Below are 12912 nucleotides of genomic sequence, written 5' to 3' on the forward strand. Positions count from 1 at the left end.
CTCAAATATAGTGGATTTGCAAACATGGCTAACACAAAGCAAATTGTAGCCCAGTGGTTAAATGTATCTGCCTTCCACGTAGAGTCTTGGGTTCAAGTCTTAGCAACCATATTTTCTTTTAACTTATGAAGATGCAGTAGACTTAAAAATAAAAAATAAAAATGTGGTAGAAGTTATACTATAATCCCAAAAACCACCCAAATGGTTTAGGGTCAGTTATTGCCTTGAAAAGGCTGAGTTCAAGTCATGGTGCCTTCTTTCTGTGTGTATTTATTTTATTTTATTATTAAAAGCTAGTAAAAACAAATGAGAAGTCCTTTCTAAGGCTGTAATTAAAATGACTTGTTGGTCAATATGGTCATCTTCTACCTCTGCCTGGGTATGCAACTTGGTACCCGACCTGGAAAAATAACCCATATGAATCCGAATCTTTAAATAAGTATAACTAAGCCATTTTAACTCCGTTTTTTGTGATTCAAAAGCCATTTTCTTCATAATTTCACAAGGAATCTAATAATATAATTATTATTACTAGAAAGACAACTCTACAAGCATGAAAAAGGAAATTTCAGAACTAAATTTAACTAACATTCAGCATGCTTTAACACAATAGTATGAAATTAAAAAAGATGTAAAACCATGGCTCTGATACCATTGTTGGAAAAACTCAAAATAACAAATATTCTAATTAATCCCAAGATCATGTTAATAGTCACCCATTGCAATCACATTTTACTTAAACGAATTACAATGAAGTTCACAGCATAAATACCTCTTCTTCTTAACTTTGAAGCAAAAATTATATCTTGAGAGAAAACCATCGTATGTGTGTTTTTCTATAATAAATTTTAGAGAGATGAAGAACCATTCTAAAAAGAATTTCTTCTCTTATATATGGGCGGCAGTTGCCTTGGCCACTGGTGCAGTTTCCACTTGCAACATACTTTGGGTGGGTCCCATCATGGGTGTCCCACCCATATCCAATAGGTTTCTTAGATGGGACGGCTCCTAAGCCACCTGATGCGACTAAATCAACCTTAGCAAGTGCACTAGTCGTGTTCAAGTAATAAAGTGATGAGTTTGAATATCGTCCCACGGAGATCAAAGCGAATATTTGTAATTACCTAAAACTACTTACACGTTATTTGAGAAAACGAAATCTTAGAGTGTAAAAATAACAGATTAAAAATAACTAAATTAAACAAATAAATAATGTGATGAACTTTGCAATATTAATGAAGTTAGGGTACAAATTTCCCCCTAGTTATGCTTGACAACTACTCTTAATACCTGTTTATGCTATGAATTGGTAGGATTCTTCTAAGGCCAATTATCCTTATTCAGGCATAATATTAAACTTAATACAGATCCCTATTCGGTTACTCTGAAATTAAGAAGCATAAATTCATCAATCCCATATGACTAATTCGCCCTATTCGGTTATGAATTAGATGGACCACAAATTAATCCTAGAATCTCTATTCGATTAATTCTAGTTTTAATATATTATGCAATGTTATTCCCATAGAACAATTATGAATATGAATTAAGCAATAAACCCTAACTTCTCTATTCGAAACATCATTAAGGTAATTAAATCAATCCAACATTCATAAAGCATTAAACCTAAACTCTTGCACAAATTCATAAACATAAATCTGGTATTAAGAATAAAATTTGTTCAAAACATAATTAGGGTTCGATCCTCCCCAAACAAAAGGGATTTACTCCATCCTAAGAACAAAGGAATAAGTAGAGAAGAAGGAACACATTTAATCAGACTGAAAATAAATAAAAATCAATACTTCTAAATTTGATCTTCATGTACTTCAAGCCGCAAGAATAGCGTGTCTCTATCATCTCTCAAAAATTGCAAAGTCGTCCCTGACACCTGCATGACTCAGTTAAACTTAAATACCAAAAAGAGGTCCAAGTGAAAACTAAGAAAAAAAGCAAAGAAAAACGGACTATTAAAACGCGTATATCGGTTCGGCCAAAAACCCTAAGCCGGGGCCCCGGATTTTAATAATAAGTCACCACACTAGGCATGTGGTGCTCTGTTCTCTTTTGTTGTATCTTTTGCTTCCATCACCCATGGCATGGGAAACGATGGTACCCAAGGGCCGCATGAGCAGTGCTACTTCCCAGACTGAAGGGGCAATCTCAACTTTCTATCAAGTACGTCGTTAATTTCTTCAACCTACTCAATCTACCTCATCAAAGCCTAAAAAAAAAACATGAAAGTTATCCAAATCAATGAAGTAACCATTCAATAACTCACAAACTTAACAAAAACTAGACATAAAAACAAAGGAACAAATAAGATAAGGTTAGAAAGTTACTAAATCAAAACAACCCTAAAAACAACTCAAATTATGCAACTTATCAACCTCCCCCCAAACGTAATCCTTTGCTCTGTCCCTGAGTAAGAAAATGTCATGAAAATATAAATCAACAATTATCAAGGATCGCCCCAAGCATCCCAAAATCAAAGGAAAAGCAAAGCCAAACATGACTTAAAAATATCATGCTACCAAAACAGCAACCCAACCAAATGGTACAACAGTAATCTTGCGTCAACCCCCCTTACCACTTGATGTTTCTCTTCTTCTTCTTTTTTTTTTTTTTTTTTGTGTTTTTTCAATTGCTCCTCAGACATTGTCACATCACCTTTTACGCCGAATCCATCACAATTTGTGATGAGTGACCCGTATAACTCAACCATGTCACAACACATTAAAGTGCTTTGCATCTCAACTTCAAGCACGGTTTGACGCAAAAGTAAAATGAGGGCTCATGAATAACTCTTGCGTTACTAAGCAGATCAAAACAGCGGAGTATACATTCAGTAAAAAAAAAAATAAACATATGTTAATTTATTCAAGGACTGTTATATAGCTTTTTTTTTTTTTTTTTTTTAGGGTTTTGGCGTGAAAGACAAGCTCAGCTAGTATAACAACAAAGTCAAGTTACTAAACAGATTTGCACAACCATCTAGAAGTGCGTACTTTGTCAGCATTCCTAAAGATTAGAGATGTTTGAATCCTTTCATGAACTTGATACTACACACTAGCTCCAAATGATTACAAGTTCATCACAAAAAGCAAATTTCTTTTTTTTTTTTTTTTTTTTTTGGATATCATTAAAAGTTTCGTTAGCGAAGATTGTATCAAAAAGCCAAGACATAAAACAGCCCCGAAACAATAAAAATACAAACCAAAAAAACACAAAAATAACTAAACACTTCCTAACAAACAATCCACACAAAACAAAGAAACCAAACTAATCAACATAGCCAAACATAACCCCTCCAAAAACAATGGCAACACAATCAAACTGCTCACTCCTCCAAACTTAGAATGACAGTACGTCCTCAACGCATTGAAAAAAACAAAAACCAAACTACGAAAATATGCGAATAAGACAAGAGAGAAATTCCATAAAAAAGAATGATGAATTTTTGTTTTATTTTTTTTCACATGAGCCTCGACGTGTGTACAACGACAAGGGGTACCCCATGGTCGAAGATGCGATCTGCAAGCTCTGTTACTCTTTTAACATGGCCACGCTGTGCTAAATAAAACACAAGGTAGCCCAGTTTTAATCTCTACTCAAAGATTGTTCTTCCTGTCTATCAATTAAGCTTCCCCAAACTTGTTCCTGTTCAATGTAAAACAACACAAAAAAAAAACAATCAAACAAAAATGCAGTAATTGTAGGAGAGAGACAGAAAAAAAAATTTATAGTTTCATGAATTAGGGTCGGTTAGCCGTGACTTTCTACACTTTCTCATTCAATGAACTAGAGAATGCGGGTTTCGGATCGAAATCCTCCAACATAGGCCTTCAAACTTGCGTGCTCCATCTAACTTTGAAACGTTTCACCTGTACATTTCCATAGTGTGCATCTCAATTGCCTCCAAAAGGTGTGTTACCTGGAATTAACTCTCATACGGCCGCACGTCCAATTGATTCTAGCTCTCCGGGAAAAGACGAAGACTGGACTACTTATAAAGAGACTTGCTGTATGGCTCAAACTCCTTTGATGCACAATTGGTCGCCTATCTGTCTCCTTGTACAAACTAGCACTCTCGTATGCCCAACGACGAAATTCATACTAGGCTAATCACTGTAAAAGATGCTATAGCACTGCACTTTGGCACACATCAAATTCAAAAATTTAGTTAGCCCCAATAAGCTTGTGCTCTAATTATACAGCGCAGGTGAATGACTTCCAAATATAACCTATCAAGGGTGACATACCTATAGGTGTTTTAAAAAGTGTCTTATAGTACCCCATAAAGCATCGGTCTAACTGTATCGCCAATCTGTTTCTAGAGGACTAACGCCGTCTTTTCTAAAATTACGTTTTAGCTCTATTAAGAGGACCTTTACTGACCACGTAGGTTGGCGTCACTGGTAGGGAGTGGCCTACTTGTGTCGTGGATCTCCAGTATTTCTTTAAGAGTGCATTAAATTGGTGGATTACAAAAAATGCTTCCAGGCCATCACTAATGATATACCCTAGGCGTTCAGTATATAGTACAACATATTCCGACCTAAGGAATTTGAGTACTGATTCTAGAATCAATTAGTTTTGGTAGCAATTGCTCTCACATTTCCCATTTAGAAACGAATCTATTGACCACAAGTGATAAAACATATCCATAGATGAGCGAAACGGGTCACCGGCCCTGGACGAAATCAATACCCCAAATAATCAAAAATTTCACATACCAATAATTTATTAAGGCATCTCATCTTCTTAGAAATATTACTGCTTCTTGCGCCAAACATCCAACAGAGGATATATACCTGTGAGCATCCGAAACACAGTGGCAAGCCAATAAAAACTTGAATTGCAAACAACCTTTGATCGCTGGGCGAGTACGCCCGAAAACTCGACTAGTTTTCTCTCATGGCAATGACTCACAATAGATCCAATCTCTTCTTCTGGCACACATTTGAAACAACTGATCAGCCCATAGTTTGTACAAGTTAAAGGTCTTCCCACAATAAATATTGACATCAGCAACAAAATTCTCCTTTGCTGGAATGTTAAAATGCTTCGGGATCCAGCCTCTTGCAAGAAAATTAGCCAAATCAGCAAACCACGAGATTAGAAAAAGAAAGAGGTAAGAGATAGAATTCGCAATCATCAGGAAATTCTGCACTAATATCCCTCTTCAAGGAGTGAATTATCAGTCAAGATAACTGATCAAAACTTGATTTTCTGCCCCATTCGATCTTTATCTCCAAATCAAACTCTTGATGTAGAAGGACCCATCTGATAAGGCGTGGTTTGCATCCTTCTTGCAAAGAGATGTCATAGAGCTTGCCGTGATCTGTGTAGACTAGGATTCGGTGCCTATGAGGTAGGATCTAAACTTCTCGAATGTGAAGACCACTACTAGTAATCTTTCTCAATTATTGTGTAGTTCAGTTGTGGACCATTTAGAAGGTATGATGGCATAGGATATGACCTGAAATCTTTGTCTTTCCTTTGGCGAAAGAAGCACCGATGGCATAGTCACTCGCGTCACACATATTCAAAGGGGTTATTCCAATTTGGTGCGACCATTATTGGTGCTATCACTAGCTTCTCTTTCAGCAAATTAAAGGCCTGCAAACATTCAGAATAAAGTTAAATTTTACATCCGTGGCAAGAAGATTAGATAAAGTTTTGCAATTTTTGAGGAAATCTTTAATAAATCTTCTATAAAATCCTGCATGGCCAAGGAAACTTCTGACTGCTTGAACTGTCGTGGGGGAGGTAATTTTCAATCACTTCCACTTTGCTTTATCGACCTCAATCCCTCGCGTAGAGAATTGTGTCCAGCACGATACCTTCTCGTAACTTAAAATGGCACTTCTCCCAATTCAGCACAAGATTTGATTCCTCACAACGCGGTAAAACTACGCAAGATTTTGCAAAACAAGATTCAAAGGTTAGTCCATACAACGTAAAATCATCCATGAAAATTTCCAGAAATTTTTTAAGTCACTGTCAGAGGAAAATTGCCATAATGCAACGTTGGAAGTAGCTGGCGCATTACATAAACCAAATGGCATACGTCGATAAGCGAACGTGCCATAAGGACAAAATAAATGTTGTTTCTCTTGGTCCTCTGGACATAGGAATTGATTGAATAACCAGAATAGCCATCCAGAAAACAGTAAAATTTATAACCGCTAATCTCTCTAACATCTGATCATAAAATGCAATGGGAAATGGTCTTTAGTGGCAGAATTTAATCTTTTATAGTCTATACACACATTGCCATCCAGTTACCATCCTATGGGGGATAAGCTCATTATTTTCATTCTTCATACAGTCATTCCCCTTCTTAGCACATGCACATGACTAATCCAATTACCATCAGAGATAGGAAAATAATACCTGTATCAAGTAATTTTACACTTCCTTTCGTACCACTTCTTTGCATGGAAAGATTTATCTCCTTTGGCGGTGTATGTTGGCTCGAAATTCTCTTCCATGGGATTTATGCATGCAGATGGAAGGGCTGATTCCTTGATATCAGCAATTGTCCATCCCATCCCCTTCTTGTGCTTCCTCAAATGTCTAGCAGTGACTTCTCTCCAAATTGTCAAAGATGTAGAAATACTCATGGGTAAGCATCTTTATCTAGAAAAGCATTTTAATGTGAAGGAGAGGTTTAAGCTCAAGTTTAGGAGCCTCATAGGGTTTTATGCAAATCCTCCTTTAGCTCCATATTATTATTAGTCAGAGATTTTCTCTAACGCTTCAACTTCTTCTCCAAGCATGGATCTTCATCTTCTGTCGTGCTTACTCCCATTAGAACATCTCTCCAAGAGGTACGTCTACAAAACTTACTTCTCTGTGTCACCTACAATCCCAACACAACTGTCAGAGTGAAAACAAGATTCATATAAAATGCAGTAGTAGATTTGTGATTTTTACATCACATTATGGACATAACACTATTTCTTCGTCATTTAGCTTAGAATTAATTTTCCTTGTTGCACATCTATAGAGCATGAGCTGTCGCCCAACAAATGGATGTCCCAAAATTAGAGGCACCTCACGATCCTCTATTATCAAGAACTACAAAGTCACCGGAAAATAAATTTGTCGACCTTTAAACAATGTCTTCAAACAATTCCTTTAGGTCGTTGGATTGATCTAAGCAAGCTGGAGCGACATGTTCATGTAAGCCCGCATGAGGTACGTTGTTATTGTTTCCTCTTTCGCCCTTATTTGAGTTGTTTTTGGTATATTGTTTATTGAGTGTTATGTTGAATGTTTGCCTGAATGGTTGAAATAGAAAAAAGAAGTTTAGGGTACCAGCTTGCGCCGGGCGAAGATAATCTTCGCCGCGGCGAAGATGTGTTGAAACCACGGAGAAACTTCCGGACAGTTCGCCGCGGCGGACAGGCCGATTAAAATGTTGGTTAAGTTTAGATATTTCTTCCCTAAGGGCAATTTGACCTTCTACCCCTAATAGCAGGAAAAGTGGGGAGTAATTGTAAGGATTTTCATGGAGAATAGTGTATGGGGGTGAGTTGTTTATGAATCAAAGGATATAGATGGAATTCCTGAAAGAAGAGTAAGGGCAAAATGGAATGACTGTGTATATATTTCATTAAAAGGATAAGAATTAGCAAACCCTATTCTTCTTCTCAAGCAACTCTCCATCTTTACTCCTCTCAACTCTCTTTCTTTTGATCAAGGAATTCCAAGGGGTTTTTGAAGTGATTAGGGGTAGAAAAGAAACCTAAGGCTTCCTAAGGTAAGGATTCTACTTCTTAAGTTGTGTGATTTGTGAGTTTAGTTCATATTGAGTTTGAAGGTTTTGTATTTTTGGTTAAGAGTAGAGGAAAAAGTCAAGCAAACAAGTGAAAGGAAGAGTGGTGAAGTCTCTCCATAACAAGGTAAGTAAAACCCAACCCAAGTTGAGTATGAATTTTCTTGATTAGGGTTTTGATAGAAATGATGTATGTATGTGATGTACAGTGAATAGTACATGTAGGGGGAAATAGAGGTTCTATGCTTGTGATGCTTACATCTTGCAAATATGAGAAATGAGTTGTTAGGTTGGAAGGTAGTTTTGAGAGAATGAAGGGGTGTTATGGATCCCTTTTTAGGAAGTGTTTTTTGAAGGTTTTATGGTTTTGTGAAGGGTTTTTCCCATTTTGGATGGTTAGAAAAAGTTTAGAACATTGCTATAGTAGAGTTTCATAGTGCACATGAGTTTTTGATGAAATGCCTAATAGAGGTTTGAGTGTGAGAGTAGTGAACCTTATTCTTGCAACATTGCATGTTGGCATTTCATAAGTGCATTGGTAGAGATGAACCATCCATAGGCACTAAGTTGTGCATTGAAAAGTGACCTAAGAAAGTGTAAGAAATTGTGTATGCAATTACTCTATGAGTGAGAGCTTGGTGGGTACAACTACTCTAAGGGTAGGGAGCATTGAAAAATGCTACAATGGAATGAATTAGAAGAGTAGTATAGTGGGATGATGCTTTGGATCATCACTCGACGTTATGGGAATCGGATTGATGCTTTGTGATCATCACCGAATAGCCCTTAGAGATGGGTCGAGCTTTGTGATCGTCACCCTAGTGAGTAGTAGAAGCGGGTGGATGCTTTGTGACCACACACGGTTAGTTGTTAGAAAAGTGGGTTGATGCTTTGTGATCATCATCAACATTTAGTAGAAGCGGTTGATGCTTTGTGATCATCACCGACAGTACTAGAGACGGGTAATGCTTGGGTGATCGTTACAAAGGTCATGAGAAGAACGGGTAGGTGCTAAGTGGTTCCCACCCGAAGTTAGAACTCGAGTAGGTGCTTTGTGATCCCCACTCGTAGTCACTAAGAACGGGTTGTACTGTGTGAATTCACCTGATAGTCATGGAGAGTGTGAGGTGCTGTGTGAAAGCATCCGGCCGTAACTCCGGTAAGATGAGGCCATGATGGTAGTAGAAACAGAAACAAAACGAATTAGAAAAAGGAAAAAGAATTAAGAGTTATACACGGGGACAGACAGTTAGAGGGTTTACTTACTGAGCATTATTTGTGCTCACCACGTTATTTTCCTTTGTGGATGACGGATCTAGGTGTTGATGCAGGTCGGAGGGGCGTCGGCAACGAGGGAGCATAGCTACACTGTTCCCCTGTTTGTCTTTTAAAATGAATTTTGTAAACAGACTCTTGTGTTATAAAGACATATGAATGAAATGAAAAGAAAACTTTGGGCCCAATTTTCTATTGTATTATGCATGGCATTGACTAGTTTCAGCAGTTGTTACAGTTCATCTCTTTCACTTCTGCCAAGTCCTAGCTTCTTGAAAATTGATAAAGGCATTAAATTAATCTGCACCTAATCCACACAATGCTTTATCAAAGAACTGAATCTCTAATGCACAAGGTTTAGTAAAATCCCTGGATCTCTCGTTTAGGAGGTAATTATTTACAGTAGGCAACTCATCTTCAGTGAGCATAACTGTCCATGCTCCTCGATTTTTCGCTTGTTAGAAAGGATGTCTTTTAAGAACTTGCATAACTAGGCATGTGCTAACAGCTTCAGCAAATGGAATATTTATTTGCAATTTTTAAAGACCTCAAAAACTTTGAAAATATGTTGATCCAGTTTATCCTTTCATTCTATCGGGATAAGAAATTTAGAACATCTTTTCAACAACAATAGAATCATAATTTGACGTACCTTTCCTTTACCTCTTGCAATTTCCCTTACCTTAGTCTTTGTTCTTTTCTGAATTCGCTTTCTTTTCTTCAATAGAGAATGGTAACTCTGCTTCACTTTCTGTCTTCTTTTGTGATTCTTCTTCACCATCACCTTTCATCCCTCAAGGTTATGACCTTACATGCTCCTTCGGGTTCTTTCCTGTCACTCGGTAAATGCCTGTGTCGACCTGAAATGATATTGGCCAACTGGCCAATTGAGCTTCTAAAGTCTTGATGGAAGCCTCTTGATTCTGAATTCGTCTCTGTAGTACTCAAGAACTTCGCCATCATATCCTCAATTGATTTCTTCTCTTGAGTTGAAAACCTAGCGGTGGAGGTTCACTTGATTGTTGTTACTCCAGAGGAATTGGGTGATTCCTCCACCCCGGATTATATGGTTCACTGTATGGAGATTATAGGCCTGCGAAAATTTGAAACATAGTTAGCTTGATCAAGCTGATAATCCGTGAATTATACAGTTTTCATTAAACCTTTTGTCGGATTTCAGGTACTTTCAGTGCATTTTGACCTGAATTGTTGTTAATTCTTTACTTTGTTGTTTCAGGTTTTAAATGGACATTTTGAGCAAATAGGACAAAATGGATATTTTTGACTCAGAAATTAGCGATCTCAGAAGATAGGAGAGTTCCGGAGCAGGATAAAGCACGATGAAGCTTGTTCCAAGGGAGAGCACCGAGAATCGAAGAATCAAACGTAGAAGCAAAGCCGTGGAGTTCTGTAATTCAGAACTTTCAAGAAGCTTTGCCCCGGCGAAGGAATTGTCTTCGCCGTGGCGAAGTAAGCCAGGGACGAGCGTGTCTGCTTCATTCTCGCGCGGAGACAATCATTATTTTTAGTTTTATTAAACGCACAGTTTCGTTTTGTGTGGGTTTTAGCTGGGTTATTTGACGAAGTATAAAGAAAAACTAGCCTTAAACATTTTCCTTAGCAAAACTTTGAGCGATTTGGTTTTGTTAAAAGGGAGAAGATTCGACTCTAACAAAAGGATTCATCTTGCGGGAGATTCTTATCTTTTATCTCAGTTTATATGCTGAACTTGATTATTTCCGTTTTTCGGTTTTTGATACTGATTTAGCTATGAACTAATCTTTTTTTTTGGTTGGGTTTTGTGATAGTGTTTGGATTTTTAATGGGTTAAGTGTTTGATTGTTTTATTTTCATATGAATATGCTTTGGTTGTGTGTTTACTCTGATTTTTAAGGGTATGTGATGAACATGATGAGATTGAGAAATGAATCATGTTAGGCTTCTTGGGTTATCACCATTAGTATTGGATGCAGAGATAGATTCAAGAATTAAGAAATCATTATAGGATTCTTTTGCTTAATGAGTTTGGAAATGTTAATCTTCAATTTGTTGGGTGCGGAAGGTTAATAAGGATGAATAGGAAAACATAGCCGAGAGGGTATGTTGACACCTTAGTGAGTTCGATTTACAACCATTGCGTATGAATGTGAATGTAGTGTAATTTTTAGGTTAACCCATAAAAATCCAAATGAAGTCAAAAACCCTACCGTTTTTCTTGAATTGATTATCCGGTTTCATATTGCTTTCTTAATTAAGTTTTAATTTTAGTTTAAAATCATTGTTATCTTTAATTAGAATTTGCTCCCACCAATCCAAAGAATTCGATTGCCAACTTGATAACATTAGGAAATGGTGCTTTGCTAACAATCCTCGTGGGAACGATACTCTACTCATCATTTTATTACTGTGCGACTAGTATACTTGCTACATTTTGCATGTTTTAGAAACACGTATCAAGTTTTTGGCGCCGTTGCTGGGGAATGTTTTAAGTAACATTGAGTTTTCTTTAAGTTTAGCTAGATTGAAGTTTAATTTTTGTTTTTAATTTTCAGTAGAATTGTGATCTCACTTTCTTACTTGTTGTCGTTCAGTTTATGCGAAGAGCAAGACGTCAACTAGTGGTTCCTGGTGACCTGAGCTTGAGAGGACCGTGAGAGACATAACAAAGAGGAAGAGAAAGAGAGAATCTGCTGTAGAATCTGAAGAAGTAGTTGTTGAAATGGTTTGAACAAGAAAACAGGGACACTGAGGGAATTTTCAGTTCCACAGTGAATGGAAGTGGGTCAGTATTACTAGACCTACAGTACAAGCAAACAACTCAGATCAAGCGGCAATCATCCAGATGATCCAACAGTCGGTTAGATTCAACGGTGTTGAAGAAGATCCGAATCAGCACATAGCACATTTCCTGGAAATTTGTGACACCTTCAAGTCAAATGGACTGTGGTCGGATGATGCTATTGGCTGGTGTATTCCCATTCCTTGGGAGATAAGCAAAGGGGTGGTTAATGGCATTACCACCAGGAACAATAACAACGTGGAATGATCTAGCACAGAAATTCCTGACCAAGTTCTTTCCTCTAGCTAAATCAGCGAAATTGAGAAATGATATCACATCATTTCTACAAGATGATGTCGAGTCATTGTATGAGGCTTGGAGAGATACAAGGAGTTAATGAGGAAGTGTCCCACCATGGTTTGCCAGTTGGCTTCAAGTCCAAACATTTTACAATGGTTTGATGGGTAATGTGCAAAAAAGAGGATACAGCTTCAGGAGGGGCTACAGAATAAGACACCAGAGGAGGCGTATGAGTTGCTTGAGGTTTTGGAAGCAACAACTATCAAGACCAAATGAAGGAGTTACAACAGGTATCTTGGGTCTTCCATGAAGTTGATGCTTCAAGCCATCTCAGCCCAACTCACTGCACTTCAAAACACGTTAGGAAACTATGCAGGTAAACTCTATACAAGCACCTCAACTACAATGTGAATTTGTGCAAGAAACCATGTGAGCAGCGAGGTGCAAGTTGGGAACACAATTGCTTCGTCATCTTCATCAAGGAGCAAGTGAATTACTTGGCAGGAAATCAGAGACAACCAAACAACCCATACTCTAACACATACAACCCGGGTGGAGAAATCATCACAATCTAGCTTGGGGAAATCAGAAACAGTAAAATAACCAATGGAACCAGAGGCAAGTTCCAAAAACCAACCAGGGGTGACCAATCAACGGGAGATCAAGAGTGACGAAGTTGGAGGATATGTTGGTAAATTCATGCAAGAGACCATAGGTTTCATGAATGAGACGAGGACAAATTTTAGAAACCAAGGGGCGTCCATTTGAATCT

At 37.6% G+C, this 12912-nt stretch overlaps 1 non-coding gene across 1 annotated transcript; it reads right to left on the minus strand.

Annotated features, from left to right (window-relative positions):
* Nucleotides 1-12156: 12156 nt before the first annotated feature.
* On the minus strand, nt 12157-12261 carry LOC116116445. The gene has a single exon (XR_004125813.1). It is a non-coding gene; the product is annotated as a small nucleolar RNA R71 (small nucleolar RNA).
* Between the last annotated feature and the right edge of the window lie 651 nt (nt 12262-12912).

This window comes from Pistacia vera, unplaced genomic scaffold (genome assembly GCF_008641045.1).
Source record: "Pistacia vera cultivar Batoury unplaced genomic scaffold, PisVer_v2 Contig774, whole genome shotgun sequence".
NCBI lineage: Eukaryota > Viridiplantae > Streptophyta > Magnoliopsida > Sapindales > Anacardiaceae > Pistacia > Pistacia vera.